This window comes from Mauremys reevesii, unplaced genomic scaffold (genome assembly GCF_016161935.1).
Source record: "Mauremys reevesii isolate NIE-2019 unplaced genomic scaffold, ASM1616193v1 Contig29, whole genome shotgun sequence".
NCBI lineage: Eukaryota > Metazoa > Chordata > Testudines > Geoemydidae > Mauremys > Mauremys reevesii.
Window position 1 is genome coordinate 543,834 of NW_024100839.1, and position 15,039 is coordinate 558,872.

A 15,039-nucleotide genomic window follows, 5' to 3' on the forward strand; every position below is an offset into this window, starting at 1 on the left:
ACTTGTAGCGAGGTTCCCCCACTACGTGGCCGCACAGAGGCTGCAGGAGACAGGCAGGTGGCAGCAGGGGAAGTGGCGACACAGGAGCTATCAGCAGCAGGGTGAAGGACAATGCCGTGGAGCGGCAGCGACGCAGAGTGAACAGGGCAAACTGAGAGCCAGTTGAGGGAGTGCCGGCAGCAGAAGCTGAGGTTTCGCTTGATGCCTTCCCCTCCCTCCTCCACCCCTGGGGCTTTGCTGCCCAAGAGGAGTGGGGGTTGGGGGAGGAGAGCGGAGGGGTCTCTTAAAGGAACATTGGATTGGCCTGTCACACCGCAAGGTGAGAAACTGAGGCGAAGGGCACTGCCCAGTGTACTCTGGGGTGGGGGGTTGCTGATGAGCGTAGATGTGAATGTGGTTGTGGGGTTTTCCCAAACTCAGGCTTGATTCTCTTTCTCTTTTAATAGAAGTTCTCATTGGCTCTCTGCCCACGCAGAGCTGGGGAGTGGGGGCGTGTTGCCTTTTCCCCAGGCAGAAGGGTGACACCTGCTGGCGAGTGAGGGTCGGTTTGGGTGACCCCCACTCAGGGCAGGCTAAGGGCAGGTCTCTGCCCTTTACTCAGCCCAGGAGGAGTTTTTTGCACTAACATCCCAAGTGTGCAAGTCCGTCCCCACAGAGCAGCCCCAGAGGGTGACCTTGAAGCAACTGTGGAAAACGGGACGGGGGTGGGGGGTAATAGGCTCCTATATAAAAAAAAGTCCAGCCAAACCGGCCTGTCCCTTTAAAAACGGGACATCTGGTCACCCTGGAGCAGCCCCGCACTCCTGCTCCCCGGTTGGTGCGTTTGTAACCCGGGGGCTGAAGCCGACGCGAGAAAGGGAAGTGAGTGAGCTCGGAGCTCTCCGGCGCCACCTGCTGGGAGCAGAGGGCAATGACTGAGCGATGTCCTGGCTAATTTAAATATCACCTGGTTCTCTGCCGGGTGGCTCCACTGGAGAGCTGGGGCGTGGCCTGAGTGTGGCAGCACCTTATTTGCATATATTAAAAGCGGCAGTTTGGGGCCATTGGGGTAAAATAGGAGTAAGTTTTGGGGTTGGGCCCCACATGTTTAGTGCAGGCTGTGGGGAGCCGGGCTGAGCAGAGCCTGCCCCGACGGGGTGTGTGGTCACCCTGAGCTGGGAGCGTGTGGCCAGACATGGGAAGGGGGCGGCGGGGGGCGTTGTCTCTCTTTCTTTTTTGGTGCCTGGGTGGGGTTCTTGTTATCTAATGCAGAGCAGCGGTGTGGGAGGGGAATTGAGACTCTGCTTTGGGGGTTGCTGGGGCGAGTGACACGAACCACCCGGCGCTGGCTGCTGCTCTGGGGCAGAGGATAGGTGGGGGCGGGGCTGCCCGGGTCCTTGAGATCAGGGGTGGTTCCCGGTTGGCTGGTGCCGGCCTGATAGTGTTACCTGACAGCTGATCTCCCATTGGCCCTCGCGCGGGGCGGGTCTCTGAAAGCTGGTCTCCCATTGGGCCCTCCCCACCTGACGTTTCTGACAGGCCCATCTCCCATTGGTGACGTTGTCTGACAGCGATGCGGGGCGGAGCCGCCAGGGCCTTGTGCGCTCAGAGCTCAGCGCCGACCGCGAGAAGCGGCGCGAGGCCGCGCGGGGCGGGTCCCGCTGCCGGGCGGAGGGACCGAGACCGCAGCCGCGGCGCCGCCTCCCGCCTGGCGCGAAGCCGCAGCGCCGGGGTCACAGGGCGCGAGGCGCTTCCGCGCGCGGCTGTTTCCTGCCGGTCGCGGGGTGACGGGTCCTGCCCGGGGCGGCCGCGGGGTCCCGATGGCAGCGGGGGGCTCTGGCGTCCGCCCGCCCGCGGCGGCTGGGAGCTGCGGGGCCCCCTGCACTGGCCGGGGGCTGCGGCTCCTCCTCACCCCGTGACTGGGAGCTCCGGCTCTGCCTGCGGTGTCTGAGCGCCGGGGGCTCCTCTCCTGCCCGGGACGGCCGGGAGCTCCCGGGGCTGCGGCTCCTCCTCACCCGCCCCCCCCCGGTGACTGGGAGCTCCGGGCTCCGCCTGCGGTGTCTGGGCGCCGGGGGCTCCTCTCCTGCCCGGGGCGGCCGGGAGCTCCCGGGGCTGCGGCTTCTCCTCACCCCCCCCCCCGGTGACTGGGAGCTCCGGGCTCTGCCTGCGGTGTCTGAGCGCCGGGGGCTCCTCTCCTGCCCGGGGCGGCCGGGAGCTCCCGGGGCTGCGGCGCTGCAGGGTCTGTGAGCAATGACGTGGGGCTGCGGGGTCCTCCCGCCATCAAGGCCTGTTGGGAAATCCTGGGTCCCTCCGCAGCGGCCGGGAGCTCTGGGGTCACTCGTAGGAGCTGCAGGGTCCATACGCAGTGGGGTGGGGCTGTGGGGGCTCCCCGGCCACCCATGGCTGCTGGCAGGGCCCCAGGGTCTGCCTGTGGGGGCTGTGGGGAGATGAGGGGTTTGGGGTGGAGGAGGGGGCTCCAGGCTGCAGGGTGGGGCCGAGGGATTCAGAGTGCAGGAGGGGGCTGTGGGTTGAGGCAGGGGGTTGGGGTCCAGGACGGGGTGATGGCTCTGGGGTGGGGGCAGGGATGAGGGGTTCCAGGTGTGGGAGGAAGCTCTGGGCTGGGGCAGGGGGTGAGGGCTCTGGGGTGCAAGAGGGGGCTCTGGGTTTGGGGGGGTTCAGGGCTGGGGCAGGGGGTTGGGGTGCAGACTTACCTCGGGCGGCTCCTGGTCAGCGGCGCAGCAGGGGGGACCTACTGGCCACTTCCAGGGTGCAGTGCGGTGCCCTAGGACACGTAGGGACCAGCCTGCCTGAACCCCGCAGCACCGCTGATCGGACTTATAACCTGGTCACCCCACTGGGAGCTCCAGGGTCCCCCTGTCACAGGTGGTACCTGGGAGCTCTGGGATCCACCCACAACAGCTGGGAGCTCTGGGGGCCTCCCGCTGCTCACAGTAGCTGGGAGCTGTGGGGTCCATCCGTGGTGGCATGGAGCTGTGGGAGCCCCTTCCGACACTGGTGGCTGATAGCTGTGAGGCCCCCACCGGCCGACAGCTCCAGTCTTGCTGCCCCAGGGCTGAGGCGGAAAATGTCACTGAGATCTCTGAAAGTCACAGATTCTGTGACCCCCTTTATATAATCTTAGCCTTAATAGTTGTTCACTGTCTCTCTCAATCTAGTGGTCTGCTCTAGCGCAGATGGGACAGGGAAGACAGAAGCTCACCCCCCAGCACAGGTTTGGGCAAAAATGGCTCTTGAGCTATTTGCTGTGCATGCAGAGGATTTGTCCAGGCCGGTGGAGCAGCTCAGCCAGATGAGGAGCTGGAAGAAGGAGAGACCGGAGCAGCCTAGACATCCCACTTTTTCTCCACAGCCACTGCCTGTCAGCAGGATTCCTCCTTCTCCTCAGTGAGACCAAATCTAAGCACCTAGACAGCCGGTCCGTCCACTGCACCCCAATCCCTCATGCCAGAGCCTCCCTGCCAAAGTCCTGTACCTGGCTCCAGAGAATTGTCTCACATCTCACTGGGAACTCGACTTCTTGTGCCCAGAGAGTCTCGGCCCCACTCAGTAGAGGACCTGAGAAACACAGTGTCTGCCTTTTCCAAATAAGTGCTTGGAAAGGTTTTGTTTCTGTGACCACGTGGCCTAACGGGTAAGGCGTCTGACTTCGGATCAGGCGATTGAGGATTCGAGTCCCTTCGTGGTTGTGCAATTTTACCTTTGTGCTGAAAGTCCTGCTCCCTTCAGGGCTGGAACCTCTTCTTGGCTGTTCAGGCCAATGCTCTGGCTTCAGCTAGAGCCCCGGGAAGGAGTTGGGGGTTGGGCATCGCAAAGGCTGGGGCATGAGCCCCAGGTGCTTCCAGTCTCGCCTTTGCCCTTCCTGACTTGCCAAAGAAAATGGGCGGCTGCCCGGGCTAGCGTGTGGAGCAGTTTCCCTCTTCCAAGTGTGCACCTGTCCCTGTGCTGGAGGGTACTTGCTAAATAGCACCTTGGGAGCCTGGGTATTTCTCTGCTTCTCGCCAGCTGGGGAAAAGCCTCTTGGGGTAAAATCTCCTGCCCCACGGCCAAAGTGAGCACCTGGAGTGGGAATGGTAAGAGGCCCCACCAGGGGCGCTGGCCCTGCTTTCCTACCGTCTTCTGATGTTGGCCACAGAGCATCAGCAGCTGGCTGCGGGTGGTTTTCAGTGGGGGTTTGACATGCCAGGGAGCAGGGAGCAGCCTGGCTGGGTGTCTCTGTGGCTGTCTGCTGGCCACACATAGGCATGGTTCTCCCCTCCTCTTGCCCTACCCTTGGTTGCTCTGTGGCTTTTAAGCCTTCCCTTGGAGTTGTCAGCACCAGCCACCTCTGTCCTAGGTGTCCAGAGGAGGAGAGGTGTTGGGCTCCAGCCTGGGACTCTGCCTCCCTCCTGCCTTTCCCTGACTATGAAACCTGGCCCTGACACTCCTTTCTTCAAGCGCCATGTGGGCAAGAGGAAAAGTGTGGCAGAAAGCACAAGGGCCAAACTTGTGGGCATCAGAAATCCCAAACACCCAGTCAAACCATAGCCACTTCTAGACCCCATTCCAACCAAAGACCTAGCTCCAGTGGGTATGAGTCACTCAGCACAAGGTAAACAACTCATTCTTAGACAACTGGAGACAGGAAAGCACTTGGATCTCCAGGGATTTACCACAAGGTCCCACTGAGATTTGAACTCAGATTTTAGCCTGCCAACCATTACACCATGGGACCAGCTTGTGCTAGTTTCTCTGAATATTGGTGACCCTATCATAGAATACCAGGGTTGGAAGGGACCTCAGCAGGTATCTAGTCCAACCCCCTGCTCAAAGCAGGGCCAATCCACAGACAGATTTTTATCCTAGATCCCTAAATGGCCCTCTTGAGGACTGAGCTCACAAACCTGGGTTTAGCCGTCCAATACTCAAACCACTGAGCTCTCCCTCCCTCACAGGCCCAGCTTGTGTAAGGGACTGTTGGCCCTTTACTAAAACTGAGTGGGTTTTTTTTGGTTGGCTAGTTCCCAGTCCCAATAGAAGGGGGAAGGGTCAATGGGAAATCAGGACCCTGAGACTGACAGGCCCCTGGGGCAATGGTCACCAACTGGTAGGGAACAAGTGAGAATTTGTTAATGAGTAAAATTCCTGGTGAAAATTGGCAAAGCTGTGGAGAGTTTGAAAAGTTCCAGTGAATTTACACATGAAGATACAAACAGAGAGACAAATAGAGAGAAAGAGAACATCACAGACTGCACAGGCCCACACAGACATAAACAAAAACCAAACCCACCCAGCACACAGAGCCATAGACACATAAGGGAAAGCCACACAAAACATAGAACAAATCCACACCAAAAAATACATCAAAAGCCCACAAGAGGAAAGCACAAAAACCACATACCAAAAGAATACTTAGCAAAAAACGATCTGCATGCAAAAGTCATACACACACACACACACACACACACAAAACTATATGGCATCCACACAGGACCCACATGCACATCAACACAACAGACAACAAAAAACCCAACATACAGAAAGCCAGGCAGGGTTTGAGTCTCACAGCGAAGGGGGTGAGCACACAGGTGGTTTGGGGAGCAAAGACTGAGGGGGAGTCGGGGGCAGTGCTCTGGGCTCTGCCTGACCCCTCCTGACACAGGCGGCTGGTGGAGAGCAGAGCCTGGTAGATCTGTGGAATCTGCCCTGCTCTCTGTAAAGCCAGGGGACCTCGGTGTCTTCTGAGCTGCAATTGTATTTTCTGCAGGGCAAAATGATTGGCAGAAGCCATTTGCTTAAAGGAAACTAGTGCTGTAGATGAGGTTTGAACTCACAACCTCAGCATGACTCCGCTCAGCACTGCTTTGTAAGTACTGGACACTAACCCATTGCACCCCTGGATCCTGCTTTCAGGAGCTTGTCTCCATGTTTCATGGATGGATTAGTGGAGTGTGGGGGTTGCATTAGCTAAAACAAATCCATATTAAAGGCTGCAGGATGGCAGCAGCAGAGCTGGGGAGCCTCCTTCCATGTGATAGAGCTGGTTCCCCCTTCCGTTGCTCAGAGGAAGGTTGGTGCTTTGAGCCCACCCGGTCCTGGAACGTCTCATGGGTGAGATTAACAGGACTCTTGGGAAGGGAGGGGAAGTCTTTTCTATCCCTGCCTAGCTCCATTGGTCTCCTGTGGCCCTTTCGGCTCCCTGCTCCCCTGTTGGGGAGATGCAGAGACAAGCCCCCATCTGGGTGAGTCACCGAGAGGCTGTGTCCCATGGCGTGTGTGGGGGAGAGGGGTAGGGGTGGGATGGGGCTCAAGGGGAGAAGGTTCTGTGTGACAGTGTGGGGGGGGAGGGTGTGTTCCTTAGGATAGAAATGATGGAAAACACAGGGGCAGTGACAGTGAAGCCCCGTGTCTGAGTGTTATGACCCTGTGTGGTGCTGCCATTCACCTTCCCCTCCTATGGGCTCAGCTTTCACTGAATCCAGCATTTTTTCACCTGTCCTCACCACAGAGGTGTCCCACATGCCTCAGCTACCGAGTGTCCCTCTTAGAGACACCGAGGACTGGAACTGATTTCAGCTGCTGGACAGCTCTGCTAGGTCTTTATTCATTTGCACAGGAAAATGCTGAGTGTTTAAATTCATTTCAAATCCCCTGCCCCCATTCAGCGAACTCCTGAACATACTGGAGATGGGTCTAGAAATTGAATTTTCATTCGAAAAAGTTTTTACAGGGAATCACTTGAATTGGAACTACAAACCTATTATCCTGCAGGGAAACATTCACCCACTGACCTACCCTCACAACAGCGAGTGTCACGGATAGCCCAGAGCAGGACCAGTTTTTAACCTGGGGGTTAGTAAACTTTATCTCTGTACAAACACCACAGCTTACAAACTCCCCACCCCCGCTCTGTGTCACCAGAGCACAACAACAACTCTCCTTGGAGCACACATGGCTCCCCAGCTCCCTGCCCGTCAGTCTCTCCAGCATTGCTCCAATCCCTTAAAGCAGGGTCTCAACCTCAATTTACCTTAGGGCCAGGGCCAGTCCTCCAGTCCTCCCAGTGGGCCAATGTCACTCATACCGCCCAGAACCTGCCCCCCAAAACTCCATTCCCCCACCTGCCTAAGGCTCTGGGAGGGAGTTTGGGTGGGGAGAGGAGGTCTAGGGTGCAGGCCCTGGGCTGGGGCTGGGGATTGGGGTGCAGGCTCTGGGGGGAGTTTGGGTGCAGAAGGGGTGAGAGGCTGGTCTCTGGGAGGGAGTTTGGGTGGGGGAGAGGTTCTGGGGTGCAGGCTCTGGGATGGAGTTTGCAGCGCTGTAACAAGGGTGAGGCGAGTGAGGCACTTGCCTCGGGCGTGCAAAGTGGAGGGGCGCAGCTCTACCCCGATCAGCGGCGCTTCGGCGGCAGCTCTACCGCTGCCACTTCTTCGGCAGCAATTCGGCAGTGGGTCCTTCTCTCCGAGAGGGACTCAGGGACCCGCTGCTGAATTGCCACCGAAGGATGAATGAAGCGGCGGTGGCAATTCAGTGGCAGGTCCTTTCCTCCAACAGGGACTCAGGGACCCCCCGCCAAAGAGCCTGGAGCCGGCCCTTGCCTCGGGCACAAAAATTCCTTGTTATGGCTCTGGGAGTTTGGGTGCTGGGTGCAGGCTCTGGGCTGGGGCAGGGGGTAGGGGGAAGAGGAGGAGGGGTGGGGTGCAGGCTCTGGGAGGGAGATTCGGGCAGGCGGGAGGGGGGTGTGGAGGGAGAGGGCACAGGCTGTGGGAGGGAGTTGGGGGCAGGCGTGTGTGGACCGGGGTGCAGGCTCTGGGAGGGAGTCAGGAGTGTGGCGCTTACCTGGGGCTCCAAGGTGGGGCAGGCTGGGGGGCCTCCGTGTGCTGCTGTCCCCAGGCATCACCCCCACAGTGTCCCATTGGCTGCAGGGGCTCGGGACAGGGGCAGCGCATGGAGGCACAGCCCCACCCTGCCCTGCCATGGGGAGGGGCCGGCAGCCACTGGAGCGAGCAGGCAGATGCTGCTCAGCTGTGCTGCACTGCTGGGGCCCCTGGGGGGAAGCCCCTGGGGGCAGCAGGTGGGGCCAAGGGAGTGACCTGGTCCAAAACTGCTGGAGCCCCACGGGCGAGACCTGGGAACCAGGACTGCCAGCCAGACAAACACCTTTAAGAGGAGGCGTCCCTCTCCCTGTCAAAAACTGATCTTCCTCCTTCAGTTCAGTGACAGCCTGAATTGTTCCTTATCCCGGCAGAGCCAGAGGACTGAAAGCAGCAACATCAAACCCCTGTGTAGCTCGCAGGAATGGACATAAACACTCCCTGGTGTCTGAGGAGATGTTCAGCTTTGCCCTTGGTCAACTACAAGGCTAAAGGGAAAGGAGGTGGCACCAGATATAAAGAGTGAAACACGGGCACATCATGGTTATGCCCATGGTGGCTGCAAAATCTTTTGACGTACTTCTTCTTATCAACAGTGTATTGTTTTCTCTGGAGCCTAGGCCTTGACCAAGAAATTTGTACCTTGATAAAATAATCGACTGCCCCTGGTGAAGGCAATGGACTTGACACCCACTGGGGTGTCCCTACACAGGTACAAGTACTAACAACAGTGGCTGCCTTTTAGCCATAGATTTTAATCAGGGCAATAAATTGAAACAAACCCCTGTTAAATCATTTCTCAGCCCGAGTCCTTCACCCACATTCCCTAGAACATTGGGCCACCATGTGGACATTTCATTTCTGACCTCAGTTTCACACAGAGACAAAATTTCCTTTGCACAGATCCATGAAAAGCAAAATCTTCCTGTGTCTCTTGTCTGAGCCAGGGCATTCGATGCCAGTGAACCCTTCTCTCCTGCAATGGCGACGGTCAGACAGAGGGGTCGTGGCACCTGCATCCCTGCCAGGGAGATATTGGCTTGGCTCTTTCTTTCTGCTGCTGTGGTTAGTCCATGAAACATCAGGGATGAAATGTAAGGCTGAATTCATGCACCAGCCCTCTGAAAAATTTCAGTTCCCCAGAGAAATCCTGCCCCCTGCTATTGGAACGATGTGCTGGAGATTTGACTAGGAAAGGGACTGTCTGAATTGTCAGAATGGGGAATGAACAACAATCTACAGCAATGTCATTAACACAAACACACTCTCATGCTGCTCCAGCCGGAAGGGGAATGGGCAGGAATTCTCGCTGTTCAGCCCAGGACACACTTACACTGATGCGCAGCCGTGAGTGTGCTGGGGAAGCTGGTCTGGGCAAACAATTTGAAGTGACAATTCAGTGAGAACAAAATCATCATGCAGTGAAATCAATGCATGTCAAGTAGTTGTGGCTGAGTGGTTAAGGCGCTGGACTAGAAATCTATTGGGGTCTCCCTGCGCAGGTTCGAATCCTACCAACTACGCAAGTGCTGCGCTGCTGTTGTTATTATTGTAGTCTTAGTGCCTGAGCATCCACAGTGCGAACTAAAGATAAATCTAGTTTCACTCTGTCTACACTTAAAATGCTGCTGTGGCACTGCTATAGCACTTTGGAGTAGACAGTGACTGGAGGGTTTTTCCCATCCCTGTAATAGCTGCAGGGACAGAACAATTCTTCTTTTTCTTTAGCACTATCTAACTCGGGCTTAGGTCACCTTACCTCTATGGGTGTGGGGAGGGTCACACCCTGAGAGACGTCGCTCTGCCAATTCAGTGCCCAGCATACACCAGCCCTTAGATCCCTCTGGGTATTTCAATGCAGGCACTGACCTGTGAGAGGAAAACATCAGCTCACAAACACAGAGACTGAATTTCCCACATTTAATCTCGCTGCACTTTCCAGAAAGTCACAACATTCAATTCATTCTTGCTAGGACAGAGAAAAAATAAGTGACACTAAGTTTTTGGCTTGATTAAATAAAATTAAGTGTTTAATTAATATAGTAAAAATCTGTCCTGATTCCTCTAACTAACACCACAGCGTGAAATAGGAACAGAGACAAAGCTTGTCAGTGACGACTAATTTCACAAATGATCTTCCCATTATTAATTTCCACATTGCCCCTATTGGAGGTCTGGGCATCTCCAGTGTCATTGCTCTGCATTCACCTTCCCCTAGAATTGTTCTCGGACATTCGACTTCCTCTGCGGCGTGGGGCTCGGGTCACTTGCTGGAGGATTCCCTGCACCTTGAGGTCTTTAAGCCACAATTTGAGGACTTCAATAACTCAGACATAGGTCAGCAGTTTGTTACAGGAGTGGGTGAGTGAGATTCTGTGGCCTGCATTGTGCAGGAGGTCAGACTAGATGATCATAATGGTCCCTTCTGACCTTAAGTCTATGAATCTATGAATCTAGTCCCAAATATGGAAAACTGCAGTTCAGCATGAGAATAGTGACCCCCGTCTCCTTCCTGCACCTGCTCTACATTGCTCCACAGCAGCTTCTCCACCTGCAGAGTCACCCCAGCACGGCAGTGCAGCCGCCCAGGGTTCAGCAGGGGCCCCTGGCAAGGACAGTGGGTGCAGCTAACAGCCCAGTGTGCCTGGCCCTGAGGCAGCTGTAAAAAAGCAACACCCCCCCCAGAAGTACAGAGACTGAATTCCCCAACTTTAACATCATGACCCCCTGTAGAAAGCCACACGTGTCAGTTGTATTTTCACAGGGAGATGCAAAAATCAAGTGATGCCAATTTTTAAGTTGAGTAAATAAAGTTGAGGAGATAGTTATTAACCTCACAAAAATATACTAAAGATCCCTCAACATAACACCTGAAGGTGAAATATGAACAGAGACAAACCTTGTCAGCAAAGGCTCATTTCCCAAACGATCCTCAAAATGTTACTAATTCCCACCCCTCCTCCACAGGAGCTCTGTGCAGTGTAACTGTTCTGCAGGCAGCTTCCCATTCAATGCTGTTGGGGGACATTCCCAGGCCTGGCAATGTACCAACGACAGAATTTGAAGATCAAACCTGGCTCCCCGCACCAGGCGGGATTTGAGTGTTTTGTCCCTGTCACTTAGTGTTTGTCAATAGTACAGACGCCAGGGGCAGGACTCCAGGCTCTGCTTGAGGGATCCTGGCACAGGGGCTGGGGGGGGGAGAAAGGATGGTAGATTCTGACCTATGTTCTGGAGAGAAGCTAATAAGTCAAGGGGGCATTTCTGACTCCTCCCCTGTCTCAGTGTCCCAGGGCTGGAATTCTACATCCCACAGGCCAAATGAGGGGGTGACACCACTTGGTTAATGAAAACCAGTGCTCCAGGTGAGGTTTGAACTCACAACCTCAGCATAGCTCCTCTCAGCACTGCCCTATAAGTACGGTGCGCTAACCAATTGTGCCACTGGAGCACCTGTTAATTAAGATTTTCTGAGACCCCTAGGCTGATAAAGCCAAGGCGTGACCCCCCCAAAACATTCTCAGTGGGGCTGGGAGCAGGTAGCGACAAGTGTTGTACTCGGTGGGGTGGATTCTTCTTAAGGGTTCCAGGCCCCATTTGACCCTTTTGTTCTTCCCTGTGTAATAACAGAGCTGGTTAAGACTCAATGGAGAGTCTTGCTGCAGACCAACAGAGCTGAAATCACTGATAACCAGCTCTAAGCATTAGTCCTGCTTTGGGACAGTGTCTCTCATGCAAGGAACTGCCCAGTCTGCACTAGCAGTGAGGCTCCCTCACTAACAGCTGAAATCAGGGAGAGCTGTGTGAAGTGCAGAGCCCCAGGGGTGCCTGAACAGGGGGGAACAACACCCCAGGGCTTTTAAAAATGGGAGGGCTCTGCCTTGCCACTTTGTAATGACCGTAATTGCGAGTGAGGGGGCGGAGAGCAGTGAGCGGGAGGTGGGATCATGGGGGAAGAGGCAGTGCAGGAGCAGGGTCTTGGGGAGAAGGGGTGGGGCAGGGGCGTGGCCTCTAGTGGAAGGGGTGGGGCTACTGTTTGGGCTCTGGCGGCTGCTACTTTTAGGGAGCCTGTTCCGCTCCTGGTGGGACCACAAGACGTTCCAGAGCAGAGAGGGTGGCCAGCAGAGCGGTGACAGGGGGGAACGGCAAGTGGCCGGCAATGTGGCCAGACAGCGGAGGGAGAAAGGGGCTTTCCCCCCAGGAGGTAAGAGGTGAACTCTGGGTTTTCACTGACCCAGGACAGCAGCTGTGGGTGAGGTGCAGTGAAGGGAGGGGCACATCCACAGAGCTTCTGGTGTCTGGATTTAGGAGCCTGAGGCAAAAGGCCACTGCCCAACGCACTGTGGGTGGGTGTTTTGCTCATAGTGTTGTGTTATGATTGTGGTGTTTTCCCAAGTTAATACATGGTGATCTTCCTCCTTTTTCCTTAAAGTTTCTTTTCTACACTCAGTGGTTGTGAGTGGGGAAAGTATCACCTCTTAGAGGCACCCAGTGGCCAGGGTTAGTTTCCCCAGGTTACTGGGTAGGGGCTTAGGCAGATTGTGTGTTGTATTGTTGAAGAGGAGCCCCAAGCACCCAGACAGGGAACTGTAACTTCAACCTTCAGAGTAAGAGCCAGAGGTGCTGCCAGCTGAGCTAGCCAGGCCGCCTAAATGTAGGCCATTTTCACAGATGCCCCTTCCAGGGTACTGCCCTCGCTCAGCTGCACAGGGAAGTTTTCATCCCTTATTCCTGCCTGTCACTGCCCAGCAGTTCCCTGGCACCATTCCTGAGGGTCACCCTGCCTTGCTCTCTTCCTGCCATATTGGGTCCACCAATAACTCCTGTAGGAGAGACAGCTCCCGTCCTTCATTGTTAAAGGTCAGGCCAGCCAACTAGGGGCAGAAGCCCACAGTATCTTTTCCTACTGCAGAGCTCAAGCTCAGAGACTCACCTTGGGTGCAGGCACTGCTGTGCTTCCAGAAAACAAGCCACCACTGCACAAAGGGGGATGAATAATCCACCAAAACCTGGGATTAAACTAGGGATCTTTGGATCATCACTCTAACGCTCTCCCAACTGAGCTACTTAGGCAGCTGTTGGGGACTATTTGGGCCTGTTACTTCTCTGTCCGGGAGGTTTTTGCCGCAGTTGCACACAAAAAGGACGTCATTGTGAGCGGCCCATGAAGACAAGACTCGCTTTTGCCTGCCTTGCTCAGCTTGACTTGCTGCCTCACCCCATTCCTGCCCTAGTGCCCGGGTTGACCTGGTGGTGGAAGGGGACTGGGGGCCAGTGGCACGGGGAGGAAGTTGAGCTGGACCCTGAACTAGACTAGACCCTGGCAGTGAGAGTCTGGCCACCACCTGCCGCCCCACCCTGTTGTCCTGGCTTCCCCCACTGGGCGTCATTTCGGGAGGGACGTGGGGCTTCTGCCTCCCCTCCCCGATTTTCACACCGCAGAGGAGTGCAAACAGGAAAACGAACGGCTGCTCCACACCCCCACCGGAGGAACCCGGCGCCCTTAGCTGTGGGGAGTAAGAAGTGGCTGTTGGCTGGCAGGGCCTGTCCCCGAGGAGCTGGAACAGCAGCTGCCGCCTCCCCCTCGGCTCCAGGCTGTGGGAAATGCTCATTGCCTGGCTGCATGGGCGGCTGCTGCTCCGTGCTCTGGAGAGCGTCTGTATTGCTCTGTCAACCCCCCGTCTTCACTGAGCCAGTCTGGTAAGGTCCCAAGTGCCCCCTCCGGCCTGGCAGCTGAGAGTCTGTGCAGACATCAGCCCCCCTGCCAGCCCCACAGGCAGCAGCAGCGCCAGCCCCCCAGCACCACAGGGGCACTCAATGCACTTCCTGTGGGGAAATGGTATGGGACAAATCCCCCCTTTCCACCCCAGGCCCTGCCCCCACTCCACCCCTTCTCCCAAGCCCCCACCCCTGTCCCATCTCTTCCCGGCCTGCACCTTCCTGCCCCATTCCTCTCCCTCCCCCACTCTCCCTGCTCCTCCCCCCCCCAGCGCCTCCTGCACCCCACTGAACAGCTGATCACTGGCAGGTGGGAGGGGCTGAAGGGGAAGAGGAGGAGCTTGTCGGCAAGGCCTGTAGTGGTGGGGGGGAGCTGGCTGCCAGTGGGCGCTGAGCACCTATTTTTCCTCTGTTGGTTCTGCAGCCCCGTAGCTCCCATGGAGTCGCTGACTTGGCTCCTTTCACACTCTAGAGAGAGGAGCAGAACCAGGGCTATGGCTGATCTATGGGGCACCAGGTGAGTGGCAGAGGCTTCAGATGCTGAGAGTTTGCCCGACCCCTCAGGGACACAGTGTGAGGGGGTGTCCCAGGGATCTCTATGAAAGGAGCAGAACAGGATTTCCTTGGGGTGGGGAGAGAATTGAGAGTGTCTCAGGGGGTTGTACAGAGGTATTGCCCAGGTGAGGGACTGGCTAAAACACAGACCTCGCTGTGAGCAGGATTCGAACCTGCGCAGGGGAACCCTATTGGATTTCGACTCCAACGCCTTAACCACTCGGCCATCACAGCTGTGAGCACAAAAATGCCCCAATGCCAGAGAAACTGGTAAAGAATCCCAATGCCCAGGCGTGAAGTCATCTGAGCTACAGAATTCCCACCGCAAACCTGGCTCCCAAAGCACAGGTGGGATTGGGGGTTTGTTCTCTTTGCTTAGCCACGTGCAGTCACACAGAGAGCGCGTTTAACAGTCTCCCCTCCCACAGAGCGGGAAGGGGAAATGATTCTCAACTTGAAGCTTGATGTGAATGAGGCTGTCTGGACCACAGGGCCAGGGACTGGCCTTTGCTATAGAAACCAGTGACACACGGAGCCAGGCTAAGGAAAATGTTTCCTGGAGTCAGTAACTGGACTAGCAGCAGTATTGTGCAGAGAAATGTCTCACAAGAGGAGTCAGCGCATTGGTGGTTCAGTCGCAGAAGTCAGAGCTACAGTGGGGGAGGTCTAGCTTTGGTTTCTGGCCAATAGAGGGGTGAGTTTTATTGTCTCAAAATTACAGTAGAAAAATTCAGCCCCAAACTGGGTGTGGTGGGGCTTTCTCTGGTTTGTTTTGTTTTTCTCTTTTGAAATGTCCTTGATCATTTTTCTGGAAAAACTATTTGGACAAGGCCAAGGAAGAGTCAGAACAATTACAAATCTCCATGGGAGTGAGGGGGTCTCTCAGCACGGGGGGAGGGTGGAGATTTTCATGGAGGGG

General features: G+C 56.1%; 2 non-coding genes across 2 annotated transcripts; both read right to left on the reverse strand.

The window, feature by feature from the left end:
• Window positions 1–11,204: 11,204 nt before the first annotated feature.
• Window positions 11,205–11,298, reverse strand: TRNAI-UAU. Its single transcript has 2 exons — window positions 11,261–11,298; window positions 11,205–11,240 (listed from the first exon to the last, which is right to left on the reverse strand). It is a non-coding gene; the product is annotated as a tRNA-Ile (tRNA).
• Window positions 11,299–14,272: 2,974 nt separating this feature from the next.
• TRNAS-CGA lies at window positions 14,273–14,354 on the reverse strand. Its single transcript has one exon. It is a non-coding gene; the product is annotated as a tRNA-Ser (tRNA).
• Between the last annotated feature and the right edge of the window lie 685 nt (window positions 14,355–15,039).